Raw genomic sequence first — 13,441 nt, forward strand, 5'->3', positions numbered from 1 at the left:
ATTTTTAATATGTTGACTTTATTTCTGAGCAAAGCATCGGTCATGTGTGTATTTTTCCATAGTCCCACCTTGGAGCATTTATGTAGACATTGTAAATAAATTTTGTGCAAAAAGGACTGGAAAAATGAACTGTATTATTGCAATTTTTTTTTTTTTTGTAAAAGTAGCAGTTTGGTATGAGTTGGCATGCATACAAGATTTACTAAGTGGGATAAGCTAATTATACTTTTTGTTGTGGATAAACAAATGCTTGTTGATAGCCTTTTTCTATCAAGAAACCAAGGAGCTAATTATTAATAACAATCATTGCACACTGAGTCTTAGCGTTTCTGACGGAAACAGTTTGGATTGTATAATAACGCCAAGCCCAGTTGTAGTCGTTTGAGTGCAGTAATGAAATCTGAATCTAAAATAAAAACAAGATTATTTTTGTCATGCTGACTCCACTGCTTGAAAAATTTGTTTACTGCCCCCCAAATTTTTCATGATGAATGCAGTAAATACAGAAATTAATTTTAGCTCCCTAAGATATATATGCATTTGAAAATTTGAACCACAAAGTAAGTTATTTAATAATAGTCACTGATTTCTTTAAGCTGACTTAATGAACTCCTAATATCAGCAAATTTAAGGCCTAAGGGCACTAAACTAACTGTAGACTCAGATTACAGCCAACAGAATTACTCATCTAATATCAGTGAAATTATTCTTGCACATGATGGCAAACCTAAAGGACTGAGCCACGTCTTTCACTAAGGATGTTACCTAGGATGAGCAGTATATGTTTATTAGGAAATTAACTACATGGATGAAGAGACCAGACTTCAAAAATCTAATTTTTATAAATATGCTCTATGTTCTCATTGGATCAAACTGGTTATTAACCAATTTTCCAGAACAGCTGTACAGAATTTCGGCATGGCAGCCAGCTAAATGGTACAAAATAACATGTTTAAGCTGGAATAGCTTATAATTTTATTGAAATAAAATTGCAGCTATAAAAAGTGCTTCCCAAAGCTAAGGAAAATATACAAATATTTTAATTAAGGCAAATTCGTTTTTAAAAAATCAGGCTTTTAGTAGTGATTGCTTTGTAAACAAAGGATGGGTCGAAGGAGAGTGCCTTAAACTCAAGCCTGACATTCAGGCCCGTGTCACCCTATAAACCCGCCCTGAACAATTCTATTTTCTATTTGAAAAGAGAAACCAGCTGTGGGTTGGGTTTACTAGGTGGCGTGTGATTGACTGACTCACCTGCTGGAGCGGCCGTGCACTCTCTCACCTTTTGTTTATGGGGCCTGGTTCCTAAACACGTGGATCCGGAGAAAGAGAGCGAGGCTCGACCTTCTGCAGCCTCGCACGCAGCGCCCTCCGCCCTACCCCGCCCCCACCCCATCTAGGGGATTGTTTCAGTTTCCCATTCGGACCCAGTGGCAGTTCTTCGTCTACATAAATAGTCCATATTCGTGAAATAATTCTCTCTTGATAGGTGGTTACTAGCCGTTAACAACCATTTATTTACTTTCAAAATTAATAATAAACTTTATAAACTAACCAGCCATTTGCCCCTCCTCTCCAGTACATGCCTGGGTGAGTTGGTTATTTTCAGTCTTTATTCTAGAGGAAGCTCTTGCCGGGTGGGGGAGGGAAAGAAAGGGGAGAGGAGGAAGGGGGGGGGGGCGGTGGGGGCAGGCCCTGGGAGAAGGAGAGGAGTCCAAGTGAAGAAGAATTAGGGAATATGGAGGCTATGAAGACTCAAGATCATTAGTGTTCAGTGAATTAGAAAAAAAATAAAACAAACTGTGTTCTTTGCCTGCGTTCCCCTCTCTGCGTGCCTGTTTTGTGAGAGCCTTGCTCTCTGGCGGGTCCTTTTTCCCCCTGCCTGGACACCCCCACCTCTCCCTTAATGCTATTTTAGCTTTTCCTCTTGTAAATTTCAGAGCCAGCTCGGAGGTTATTGAGGACACTTAACCGAAAGAGGGAAATAATAGAGGTGCTGAGAGCGTTTTTGATGTTTCTTAAAAGGCAAAAACAAAACGCCCTCTTCTAAACAAGGGCACGCAATTGTACCTGCTTTTTATTTTTATTTGGGGAGGGGGCGCGCCGGTTGAATGAGACTACTTTTTAGTATGATTTAAATATTTTTCCGAAAAAATTAAAATTCTCCTATCATATTTAATCAGCTGTAATTATAACACATTCGAAATGAATAATATGCCTTGACAGTATTTTTATTGTTATTGTTCATTGCATGATGTTCGACTGCTTTAGAAGCACAGGAAAGAGAAGTAAACGCGCTACAAATGGGGAATTACCCTCGTTTAGCATTAAAATTCATTTAGATAAAATTGCCACAAACATTTAAATGGGAAGATTAGTTCCCCCTCACGCCTTATTGCACTCGCTCAATGGTTCCGTTAAGAACATTTTACACGTTGGAAATTCCGTCTTCTCAGACGGCTTGCCGTTTCCTAGTTACCCACATTCAAAGCAAAGGCAGCAGCAAAGGCAGCCGCAGCAGCAGCAGCAGGGAAAAAAAAAAAAAAAGTTTTGGCAACTGGTCTGCAATTCATCCGCTTCTGGCCCCAGCCTCCCCTCCGCCCACAGCAATCCGCCCCCCACCCATCACCTTTCCTCACACCCCCATTAGGTAACTGGCAGAGTCCTGTAGAGGAAACAGCCTCTGAGTTGTACAGTATGTATATAATGTTAAATACAAAGAAATGCCGAAAAGCCAGGCTTCCCTATCCTGCTTCTGTTCTGAATGGAGGGGTTAGCCTGAATGTGCTGAGTTTCTCACATCCTCTGCTCTGAGCCCACAAGGCACGTTTTTTGGCTTTCTTTTCTGCCAGGACATTTCCAGGAAATTCACCACTGCTTTTTGCCTATATTAGACATGTGTGAAAGAATGACTTTTGAAAACTCCGTACAACGTCTAGTTTCTCCCTCTCCTTTCTCTTGTCTCTTTCCTTCTCCCTTTGCCTCTCTCTCCCTCACTCCCCCTTTCTCTCGCTCCTTCCCTCTTCCCTCTTTCTGCCCCTCCCTTCGCAGGGCCGCAGGAAAAGAAGAACGTCGGCTTCGACTGCCATCTTTTGGGGATTTGGAAAACTACTCGGTAGGAATCTGAGGGAGGCGGGGGGCCGCGGGGGGTGGGGGGGAACCCCCTTATTATCCTGTGTCGGAACTGGCTCCCTTAATCTGATGCTTAAATATTTGATGTGGAAAAATTACCCATAAAATTAGTTACTAACAATTTCAAATTGAAATCACTTATCGAATTATAAACGCATTAAAGCTGTATGGATGGTATTAGGAGTTCCTCGGGAGGCAGCGGGTGTCTCCTTCCAGTGCGCCCGGCCGGCGAGCTTCGCCCCGGGGAGAAGCACCACCGCGGAGCCTGGGGACGGGGTGGGGAGGGCTCGGGGCGCCGGGGTCCCCGCAGTGAGGGGTGAAGTTCGGCGGCCGGAGGCTCCGTCTCGTTCGGCTCGAGGGGGCTGGGAGGAGGGAGAGGAAGCAGCGGCGGTGGGAGGCTCCGACCCCGGGGCCCAGGTGCCTACTAAGAAACTTTGTAGTGATGTCGAAAGGTTCTGAAAAGAAAAAACACCAGCGCCACGCGCACCCTCCCGCCCGCGTCTCCCACGCGGCGCGCAGACTTTGCGCTCAGGCTTCATTGCCGAGTGCAGCGCCCCCCGAGTCTGCTGCAGGGCAGGAGGGAGATGCCTGGGGCCTGGGGCTGGGGCTGGGCCGGCCTCCGCGTGCCGATCCTTCGGGCCGCGGCGGCAGTTGAGGGGATCCGGGCCGGAACGCGGCTGCCACGGAGTTCTAACCCTGAGTCCTGGCCCCCGGCAGGTGCAGGGCGGACAGGTCTCTGCGTAGAGCCCAGAGCACCCGGGGGCGGGGTGGGGGTGGGGTGTGTGGGAGAAAGGGGGCGGTTCCGGCACCTCCACTAGCCTCCTATCCCCTCCCCAACCCAACTGAAAAGTCAAGTCTAAGGGGGCTGCAGACTTCGTCTCTGGAGACGAGGCGACCCTGTGTCAGCGCAGAAGGTTGTGGAGAGGCACCTCCTGGGGGACTCCGGGCCCCGTTCCCTCCGAACAGCTCGACTCGGTGGGCTAGAGGCTTCTTGGTGGACTCTTGGGTCAGTCCTGCCGCGACTCTGGGAGCGGGAGGGACTGCGAGAGCTTGGGGCCTGGGGGCACTTGGGACCAGGGCAGCACCCGCCAGGCGCAGTGGGGGAGCCATGGGCAGCACTCAACGCCTTAGGTAGGAGCTCCTCGGGATCACTTTAAAGCCTTTGCAGACTTTCCCCAGCCTTTCGGATCCCAGCAGGCCCTCGGATGTATAGACAGTAAAAACCTGACGATGCGGAGCTCCCTGGTAGGCGCTTGGACGCCGGGTGGAGTGGCGTGGAACTGGGTCGTGGGGTGCCTTGTGTGGCCCGGCATGTCGCCCCGTTTCACTCCCCTCTCCCTGACCACCCCTCACCCACTTGACTGTGGGGCATCCCGTGGCACTTAGGTAGCCAGGTGCAGAGTCTACACGAGGTTGGGAATCCCAAGGCCCAGGACAGGGCGGTGTAGAGTGTGGGAAATCGCCCCTTGAGGGAGTCGCTGATGGCGGGGAGGAGCGGGGGGAGGGGTTGGGGAGACTATCTGCTTTTGGTCCAATCTTCCTGACAACGAGTCCGTCGCATTCTCTCCCAAGGCAGAGCTGTAAAGGAAAAACAACATATTGAGCAATCAGTTCGCCAACATTGGAGCTTTTAAGAGCCTTTGCCGTAAAAACGGGTGTAAAACGGGTGTCCCGGGGGTCTCGATGGGGAGATGGGCATTTTAGGGTTTCAGTTCTGGCGGCCCGAGCCCTGGGGTCGCTCCTCCACGCCCTGCCTTCTAACCTGCCCAGCGCGCTCAGCCCACCGCTGGGAAACCTAGGCGCTGAAGCCCTGGAGAAAAGGGATTTAGTTTTAAGCTAGTCTCCCATCGATCGGGTCGGTAATTCCTACCCCTGCCCACTCGCAGACACACTCACCTCTACCCTAAAGCATTAAGTTCATTACGCGAGCAATGATCTTAATCTCCAGGCGGAAAACGAGTCCCGGGACCTCGCCGATTGGGGAAACAGTGAATAAAGTCACCTGCTTGCGCACCCGCGCAGCCGGCTCCTCAGGGCGGGGGCCACGAGTGGCAGGGCAGGCAGCGCCCGGGTTGCGCGTTCCACGCTGGGGCGTTTCCCGCAGGGGTCAGGGGACCCCGTGTCTGCTTTCTTAAGGATAGCGACCTTTTCGAAGGGTGGGGTTGCTCTCGCTCGCTTTCTTCCTCCTCCTTTCTGTTTTCTTCTTGGGGAGCCCCCCCACCCCGCTTTGCATTTCTGCTCTCTCTTCCTCCTCCTTCCCCCGCAAAGTGGCAAATTCCCCTTCCCTTCCTAGTGTCCCGAGGCACGCAGGTCCAGCACGCAGTCCGGGTAACCCATCACTTTTTCGCGCCCGCCTACTTCAGCCACCAGCCCAGGACACGCGAGGATGGGGATCGTTCAGCGAAGCCCTATTGAAGCCACTTGCTGAGGGCACCCTGGGGCTTTAAACAACCGGATTCCTCGATCTAGGGGAGATCCCTGCGCCCATTGATAATTCCATCTCAAAGAAAGCCAGCGAAGCGGCAAACACCCCTAGCAGCCGCCTGCTCCCCATTCCCACCCACCCCCCAATTCCACCCCCCCGCCTTGGCATTGAGCAGCGTCTGGCACCGCAGGGAGATGGAGGCGAGCCACGCGCCCCCGTCCTTACTGGCAGACCCACGAGGCGCCAGCTTTTTCTGCAGACTCAGTTTCCATCCGACAATCGTGGAAGCGGGGAAAACACAACGCAAAGGCGGTGTGAACCCCGTTTCCCTCACCACCACCATCCCCATCTGATTTTCAAGACGTGCGTTTTCAGGTAGTCCTAAACCGTGAACAGCGAGCTTTGTGTGTTATCTAGTGGGGGTGGGGATGGAAGAGGAGGAGACTCCCACCTCCCGCTGCAGTCTTTAATGTCTGAAATAACGAAATGCCTGTGTGGCAGCTGCTGCTTGAGCCAAAACTAACTCTTTGGAAGACGGAAAAGAGTGAAAGGCAAAGAAAGACTGTTCATTTTTTTTCCTTTGGTGCCGTTTGGGATGTCATCTGTTTCCTTGGCGACTGTGTTCAGCCCCCGGAGCCCCTGGGCTCCTGGATTGTTAGGGGGGAAAAAGCATGCTATTTCTGCACCGTCATTTATCACTGTCACCGCATAATGATTCCCCTTGCAGCCCCTTATTGATGTTTGTAATTGCATTATCTCATAAAGGAGGATGATCAATGAAACCGAGCCGTGCATTCTGGGGTCAGAGGAAGCCAAAGTACTGTTTGTCCCCTTTAATACAACAAGTACTCATTATCTTTAGGTCTGCATTCAAAAAATGATCTGATCTGGGGCTGACCCTGTCGGACATCCCAACACTTTTTAAAACGCGGTTTGTGTAACCTTTTGCTTAAATGCTAAATCAAGTACCTGTCTCGCATTTCAACGAAACAAGATGCTAAAACTGAATGGGAGAAGCATTTTTTTCTTTCTCTTTTCTTTTTTTTTCCGGGAGGGGTGCGGGGATGCGACCGTCTGAAGATGCACGCAATTTTACACCGCAATTTTACTGATATAATGTAGCAAAAGCAACCCCCCATCAACAAGGGACGCAAGTTATGTAAAGAATGAAAAAATGGGCTAAGAGGGAGAGGTATCTGGGCGAATTTAGCAAGGTCGGTACTAAAGAATAAAACCACATCCGGTTTAATTAATAAGAGCTATAAACTGAAATAATTCCCCATGATTCTGCCCTTGCTTCTCCCTTTTACAGAGTCATATCTCTTCGTTTTAGATAAATGACTTTTGTGCCTGTTCGATTCTCACAACAACAATAACTAAATCAGTTGCACTCTCTGTGTCTTAAACCGTCTACAAACTCCAGCAAATAAAAAGAAGTTCATTTGTCTATTAAGGCAAGTATTTAGTTGAGCAGAAATGTCCCAGTAACACTGAATGGAGTTCATGTAATCCCAAGAAAATCAAGTCATCTTGTTGCACTGAAGTAAATGAAAAAATACAAAGGAGGAAAGGTCCAAGTGTAATTTTAAACTAAATGCATTATTGGACTGTCACAGTGAAAACGGTGCTTGTGTAACTGGGATGGAGGGAGTGGACATCAACTTAACTCACATTTAGCTGAAAGGTTTTAGAAAGGAAACAAGTATTCCAAGTTTGGCTATCATTTTAATTTGTGGAAAGAGGAAAAATGGAGACAGTTTTAATTAATCATCTCAAACATTAGGATAAGTGAATCCTTCAAAGACAAAATTAAGCAGAGCTTATTTTAAACATTGCAAGATTTTACCAAAAAGAAAAGTTTCCAATCCTCTGAAGATGACTTCTCCCATGTTAATGACTACCAAAAAAAAAAAGATGAAGACCAGTTGTTTATTTTTAAAGTTCTAGAAATAATTTCTTAACAATATACATCTATTTTAAATAAAAAGATCCAGATGAAAAGTCTTCACCATAAAAGAAAGTGAGGACTAGTTAAATAAAATAGTGTGTCCTGGTAATTTGACACCTTGACATAAAACCTTAAATCGTATGATAGCAAAACAAAGGGCAAAAATACTCCCCTTGAAAAAATAACTTTAATAATAAAGGTAAAAAAAAGTTTTAATTGTGTTGAACCACCATGTAATATTTCTCTAAAAGGCATATTCTTTGCACAAGTGTTATTTCCCAGGAATTCTGTCAAATCACTTTGAAATAATATATGTTTTGTATTATTTAAATATTCTGGCACTTCTGTTCTTTGAAAATGCTCAAACTGAAATGGATATGCAGCCACGCATATATTTACTATAAATGGTGTCTTGTCGTTAACATAAAATATTAGAGGGAAAATAAAACTTTGGGCTTCGTCAGTTGAGATAGCACTTTTTTTAGCATAATACTCTGATTTTCAAAACACACAAATGAAACCCCTTGATTTTAACCAATCAACACAAGTCTTTCTCTTATTTGGCTGGGGATCTGGCATTCTGTACATTTTCTATTTTTAATATTTAGTGTTATAGCCCACGGTTAAAATAATGAAAAATTAGTCTCGTTTCAGATATTATTTATTTATGGAACGAACATGATTAAAACATAAACACACACACAAACTGCAGCTGCAACAGAAAAAAAAACTTGATTTACGGTTATTAAATCTTTGATCGCCATGTTAATGTTTCTTTTTCTACCTTTCATTTGCATTTTAATCTATCGAATCTTTACAATTTTGCTGCCTCCTATTTCAATGATTGATTACAGATCTGAAATAAGAGAAACCAAGCCTAGCTTTTCTTTTTCCTTTTATTCGCTTTCTTTTTTCTTTTTTTTTTCTCCCCCTCCTCTTCCCCCTGGGTAGATTTCTGAAACTTTCTCTCAATGCTAATGTAGACAGGACAAATTAATTCTGCTCTTTTAAATGTCAAAGATATAAATAAAAAATGTTTTCTGTCCCTAACGTGAATATTTTCCCAGCCGCTTGTTTTCCAGTCGTAAAAAATCATCCCAGCAAAACGCAATTAACAGTGAAACACACACCCACGGCGGCGTGGATTTTTTTTTTAAGGACGTGTGTTTGTGAGTTAGAGAAAGGTGAGAAGTTCATCGTCCCTTCACCATCAGTAGCCCAGCCGCGGCTTTTTAAATTTTTTTTCTCTTTCACACACAGAGATTCAGTCTCTAGTTCTATCTGTGATCTAAGTCACACAAACAAACAAAAACAAGCCTGGTGGGGGCTTACGGTACTTAAGTTGATTTCTTGAGACAAGCTGTATAAAGACAAAAGGGGAAGCGAAGCAGGACTGTTTGTTTTTTTTCCCTGGCTTACCACTGCCCCTTTGCCCCTTTCTACCCCCAGCTCTCCCCACACCCCCTCCCCCGATTCCCCCCGCTCCGCGGATAAGGCGGTCATTTGCTGACCGCTTTGCCCGTAAGCGTCACTTTTCGCGCTGGCATGAAAGTGAGTGTGGCGATGGTGTTGGAAGGCGCCGGCCGGCCGGAGGGTGGGCGCATCCTCCTGGGGGCTCTGGAAGGCTCTGGCTCGGAACAGATTGCGCCTCGGGCCGGGCTAGGGATCCCGGTTTGGGTGGAAGACGCGCACCTCGCCCTGGCGGAGGAGGCGAGGCCCCTGCGCTGGAGCCCAGGCCGGGTGGGAGTGCATACATCCTCTCCAGCCAGCCGCACGTCTAGGCACCTGAAAGGAGCGCCCGCACCTCCAGCCCACCTCCGCGTCCGCGCCCCTATGCGGAGCCCCGTTGATGGGTTTTTATGCCTGCGGACGCAGAGGAGCCGGCAGAGGAGTGAGGACAGACTTCTCCGACCGGCCCAGGCTGCTCGCGCTCTTGTCCGCGTGTGGTGTGCCGTGCCTGGGCGGAGAGCGAGCCGGGAGAAGTCGGAGGGATGCGACCCCCACCTCGGAAAGCTCTGCGTGGGCAGGCACACTGGCAGGAAGCGGGATGGGGGCCATGAGAGGGAGAAATGGCCCAAGCAGTCTCTCCAGATGGGCCTTTGGACTCCGTGCGCACCCAAGGGCGTGCCCACGGACAGGTCGTAGAACGCCTTCCCCGGGTCGGTCCCCCGGGCTCTGTTTTGCGCCCTTTCTCCTAGAGACCGCTTGGGTGGCTGCTGCGACGGGGGCGATCTTCATTAAAGTCGACTCACCAGGCGGTTAAAATAGAGACACGGGTGGGGGAAAGACATTTGATCCTGGCCGACCCTTTGTCTTGAAGCAGATTAGGTAGCCTAAAAATAAGAGGAAAAACAGAAAGTCTAGACAGGAAAACTTATTGTGTTCACAAAATATAAAAATGAACCCGAGAGGTCTGGTACCTCAAAGGGTGAAGATAGATCCTTGTAGACAAGCGAGAAGACAAGACTGGGAAGATTTAAAGTGAAAGAAACGGCAGATTATTAAGAAAGTAATAGTAAGGTGTCCCATACACTACAGTTTTATTGTTGGATAGTAACTACCCGATTTATTTATTGCCAGGTCTGTATAATAGAGATAATGACCACAAACTCAAGATAAATTCTTAGGCGCCCAGCCGGACAATTCTTTTTTATTTAAGAGAGCGAGTCTGAAAGGTGAGCCTCATCTCCACTCCTCGAAGATTTGTCTTGCTTTCTACCATATTATAAGCATGACATGCAAATAAATAAGTGCTGTGCAGTCTGTGTGGGTAGGCCTGCAGGATTTATTTCAGGTGCGAGAGGAACATACACGGAATACGAATTTCCGCAGGAGCTGCGGAGTAATGCCTTCCCTCTCCTTCTCAGCTGCCCGCTCCACCCAGTCTGCCTCCCTTTCCGGGGGAGCAGAGCGTCCCCTGATCAAAACATTAATGTGTCATGTCTCAACTCCCTATTTCTTGACATATAGGTCTGGGGAGTGACGAGGGGCAATGAAAAATGCAAAATGCGTCCCCAAAGTAGGTTGACTAGCCGGAATCGCTTAAAGTCGGATTCCCGCCGACAAAGGGAAGGGCGAGTTGCAGTTGACTTCCAGGAGGGGGGCGGCATCGGAAGTATGTTAACATTATCTTCAAAGATGCAAAATAGTGCAAAAAGTTTGCTGTTCTCGATCCGGTACGGGCCGTCGCCGGCTGGACAGGTCCCAAGGGGAGCCTCCTGGCTCTTGGGACCTATCCGTCTTCCTTGGCCCTCAGTTTCTTTCGGTGAGCCGCGTAAACTCCTAGAGTCAGGTGATGAAATTACAGAGGACCTTACTCCTTGACCGCCAAGGGCAGAAGGGAGAGTGAGGTCTCAGGTGTTGGCTCCATCTGAGGCAATGGTTGCAATAACAGTCACCCGGTTGGCCTTGAACAAGGCGGCCTCCGAAAGCTTCTCAACTCCCACCTGTGCTCGGTGACAACTCAAGCGGATCCGAGCCTGCCAGGATGAAGTCAGTATGCTCTTCCGATACTTTTTTCCCTTTCTTACTCATTTTTGGGGTTGGGCGGAGAGGTAATTTCAGACATAGAATGTTTCAGTCTCACAATACCCACTTGTATTCAGAACTTCCTTCGGAATGTTTGGTCTGGATGACAACACCTGACAGCGATGATGAAAAAGAGAGTCGCAGGGGAAAGGGGAGGGGTGGGCGGGTGGAGTGAGGGAGAGAGGGGTGTGTGGATGGAGGTGGGGGAGAGGAGATAGAGACCTAGGGGCGGCGGGAAGTAGAAAGGATGGGGCAGGTAAGGAGAGGAAGCAGAAATCGAGCGGAGAGGGAGAGCGACAGAGAGGGGAGTGAAGAGGCTGTAGTAGTAATTTGGTGGTTTGTTGGAGGGATGATATGAGGCTGAGAACGAGGACAGCCCTCTTCAATCTTTTGCAATCTCGGTGTCATTCAAGCACAACTTTATCTTTGAACCAGCATATCTGTTTCAATGATTTCCATAAGCACATAAATTATAATCTTCAGAGCCTTCAATATTTCTTTTGGTACTTTATTAAGTGTTATTGCAGAGGCCATTTATGAAGTGAATGATTCAACTTTTAATCTTCTGAACATTAAAGTGTGTTCCACTGAGTTTCCTTTTCCAAGGAATCTGAAATAACAAAAAGAAACTAAGCTCATTACATGAAAAAGTGACAAGCATTTTGCTCTCAGCCTGGCAAGTTGCCTTACTCACTTCAAAGGATGATAAACTAATTGTTTCCAGAGTTTATAAGTAATTAAGCTATTATTTGGGGAATTTATGTAACAGTTTTATTTACTATAGAATTTTCTAGTCAGAATAGCCAGAGACAAGTCTTCAAAAATAACAAGATTTTAATAATTGAAAATGTGCCCTTATTGTTAACAATGAAAGCTATTTTATTTTTAAAAGCATTGGAAAATGTAAATAAGTATAGTTTTCTTCCAGAGTATGTGATTGGTGGAGGACATTATGTGTAATTAATGCTGAAAGGAAAATGAACGTGTAATGACTTCCAAAGATTAAGACATCTGTAACTACCAAGTTAGGTTTTTAAAGTTAATTTTAAAAGTCACTCAGCTCGATTCATCTAAATGTGTCAGGAAAATATATGTTATGTCCTTTTACAAGTCCACATAGAAAGTTTAAAATGAAAACTTTAAAAATCTTTTCAAATATAGTAAATATAGACTTTTTTCCCGTATATTTCAACTCATGTTTGTCATTTAAAAATTAGTTTTGTCCTAAATGAAACAATATTTATTAAAAGAAAAAGTAAAACTTCAAAAGGAAATGAATTATTTTAAAAATTTCAACAAAACATATGGTACTTTAACTGACATATTATTTATGTGTGTAAAAATTTACAATTTGATATATTTTTTCCATCAAGGTGGCATCAACTTGGTTTTCATTTTTAGAAAAAGTCTTTTTCACTGTCACATAAAGAATTTCAAAACTAATAGGATCTTCACTTTAGAAGAAAATGTCTACAAAGAATAACAAGAAATAAATGCGATAATCCAAATAAATGAGTACAAAATCTCACATGAAGTAAAATAAATTTTCTGGAAGTTGTTTGCAAAAAAATTAAATCGTGAGCTCTATCAATATCCACTCCGTTCACTACAAAAAGTGGGAGTGAGCTATAACAATCATTAGAAGGGGTGGACTCTCAGCCTAGCAAATATATATATATATATATATATATGACATATCCATTTGTTTCAAGTAAAATTCCTCTAAAGTAAAAGTCTGGAGTTTACTGGAAATTATATACAAAATGTTCTGTGTGTTTCAGGGTTGGTGTTGTTCTGTGAAGTCTGTGTAAACTGTGGCAGTTGAGACCTGTTGTTGTGTCACAATGTCTGATTCAATATTTGCTGTAATGCATTTTCTTTATTCTAATAGACTAGCATTGCATTATTAAAAACAAAAACGAAAGTACTCTAGTTAGTAGTAATGCAACCTCAACTGTCTAACACCACGTCATGAGTGACCTTATGGACTCCAGGCACACTTGGATTCACTTTAGGGCACTTCACTGTTTCAACTGACTTCATTACAGAAAGAAAACGGTAACTTTGTTGCAGCTGGCACCTGAAGTATGTCACACAACACATGGGCCACACCTTGCCAAGACAGCCGCAGCCATGAGAGCAGGAGGTCAACTCTAGGCAAATTTTATGATAGGAACAAATTATTCCTTCTGCACATCCTCCACAATCTTAAGGAGACGATTAGAAATCTGTTTTTTGGTTTCCTTGAAGTAAAAATATTGACATGTTAAGGGTGCTGCAATGACTTTAATGCTTAAGAAGTTTATGGTACACTGAGTTCAAGATGTCCATGATAATATAGTCCAGATAGAGACATATTGTTACACTATACCTATTGTTTAATCCCTAAGTAGTGACCAACTCTTTTG

General features: G+C 45.5%; 1 protein-coding gene across 7 annotated transcripts in view; it reads left to right on the top strand.

The window, feature by feature from the left end:
- Positions 1 to 13,441, top strand: part of MEIS1 (Meis homeobox 1) — a 188,053-nt gene that overhangs the window by 143,309 nt on the left and 31,303 nt on the right. For 4 of the 7 annotated variants that reach the window (XM_061432819.1, XM_061432818.1, XM_061432823.1 and 1 more), the window contains one exon: positions 1 to 435. This exon is cut by the window's left edge and continues 1,085 nt beyond it. The exons of the other annotated variants lie outside the window; for them this stretch is intronic. The gene's annotated coding sequence lies outside the window, so the exon portion shown is untranslated. Of the gene's footprint in view, positions 436 to 13,441 lie in introns of those variants that run through there. 7 annotated transcript variants of the gene reach the window in all.

Source organism: Bos javanicus, chromosome 11, assembly GCF_032452875.1.
Source record: "Bos javanicus breed banteng chromosome 11, ARS-OSU_banteng_1.0, whole genome shotgun sequence".
Taxonomy (NCBI): domain Eukaryota; kingdom Metazoa; phylum Chordata; class Mammalia; order Artiodactyla; family Bovidae; genus Bos; species Bos javanicus.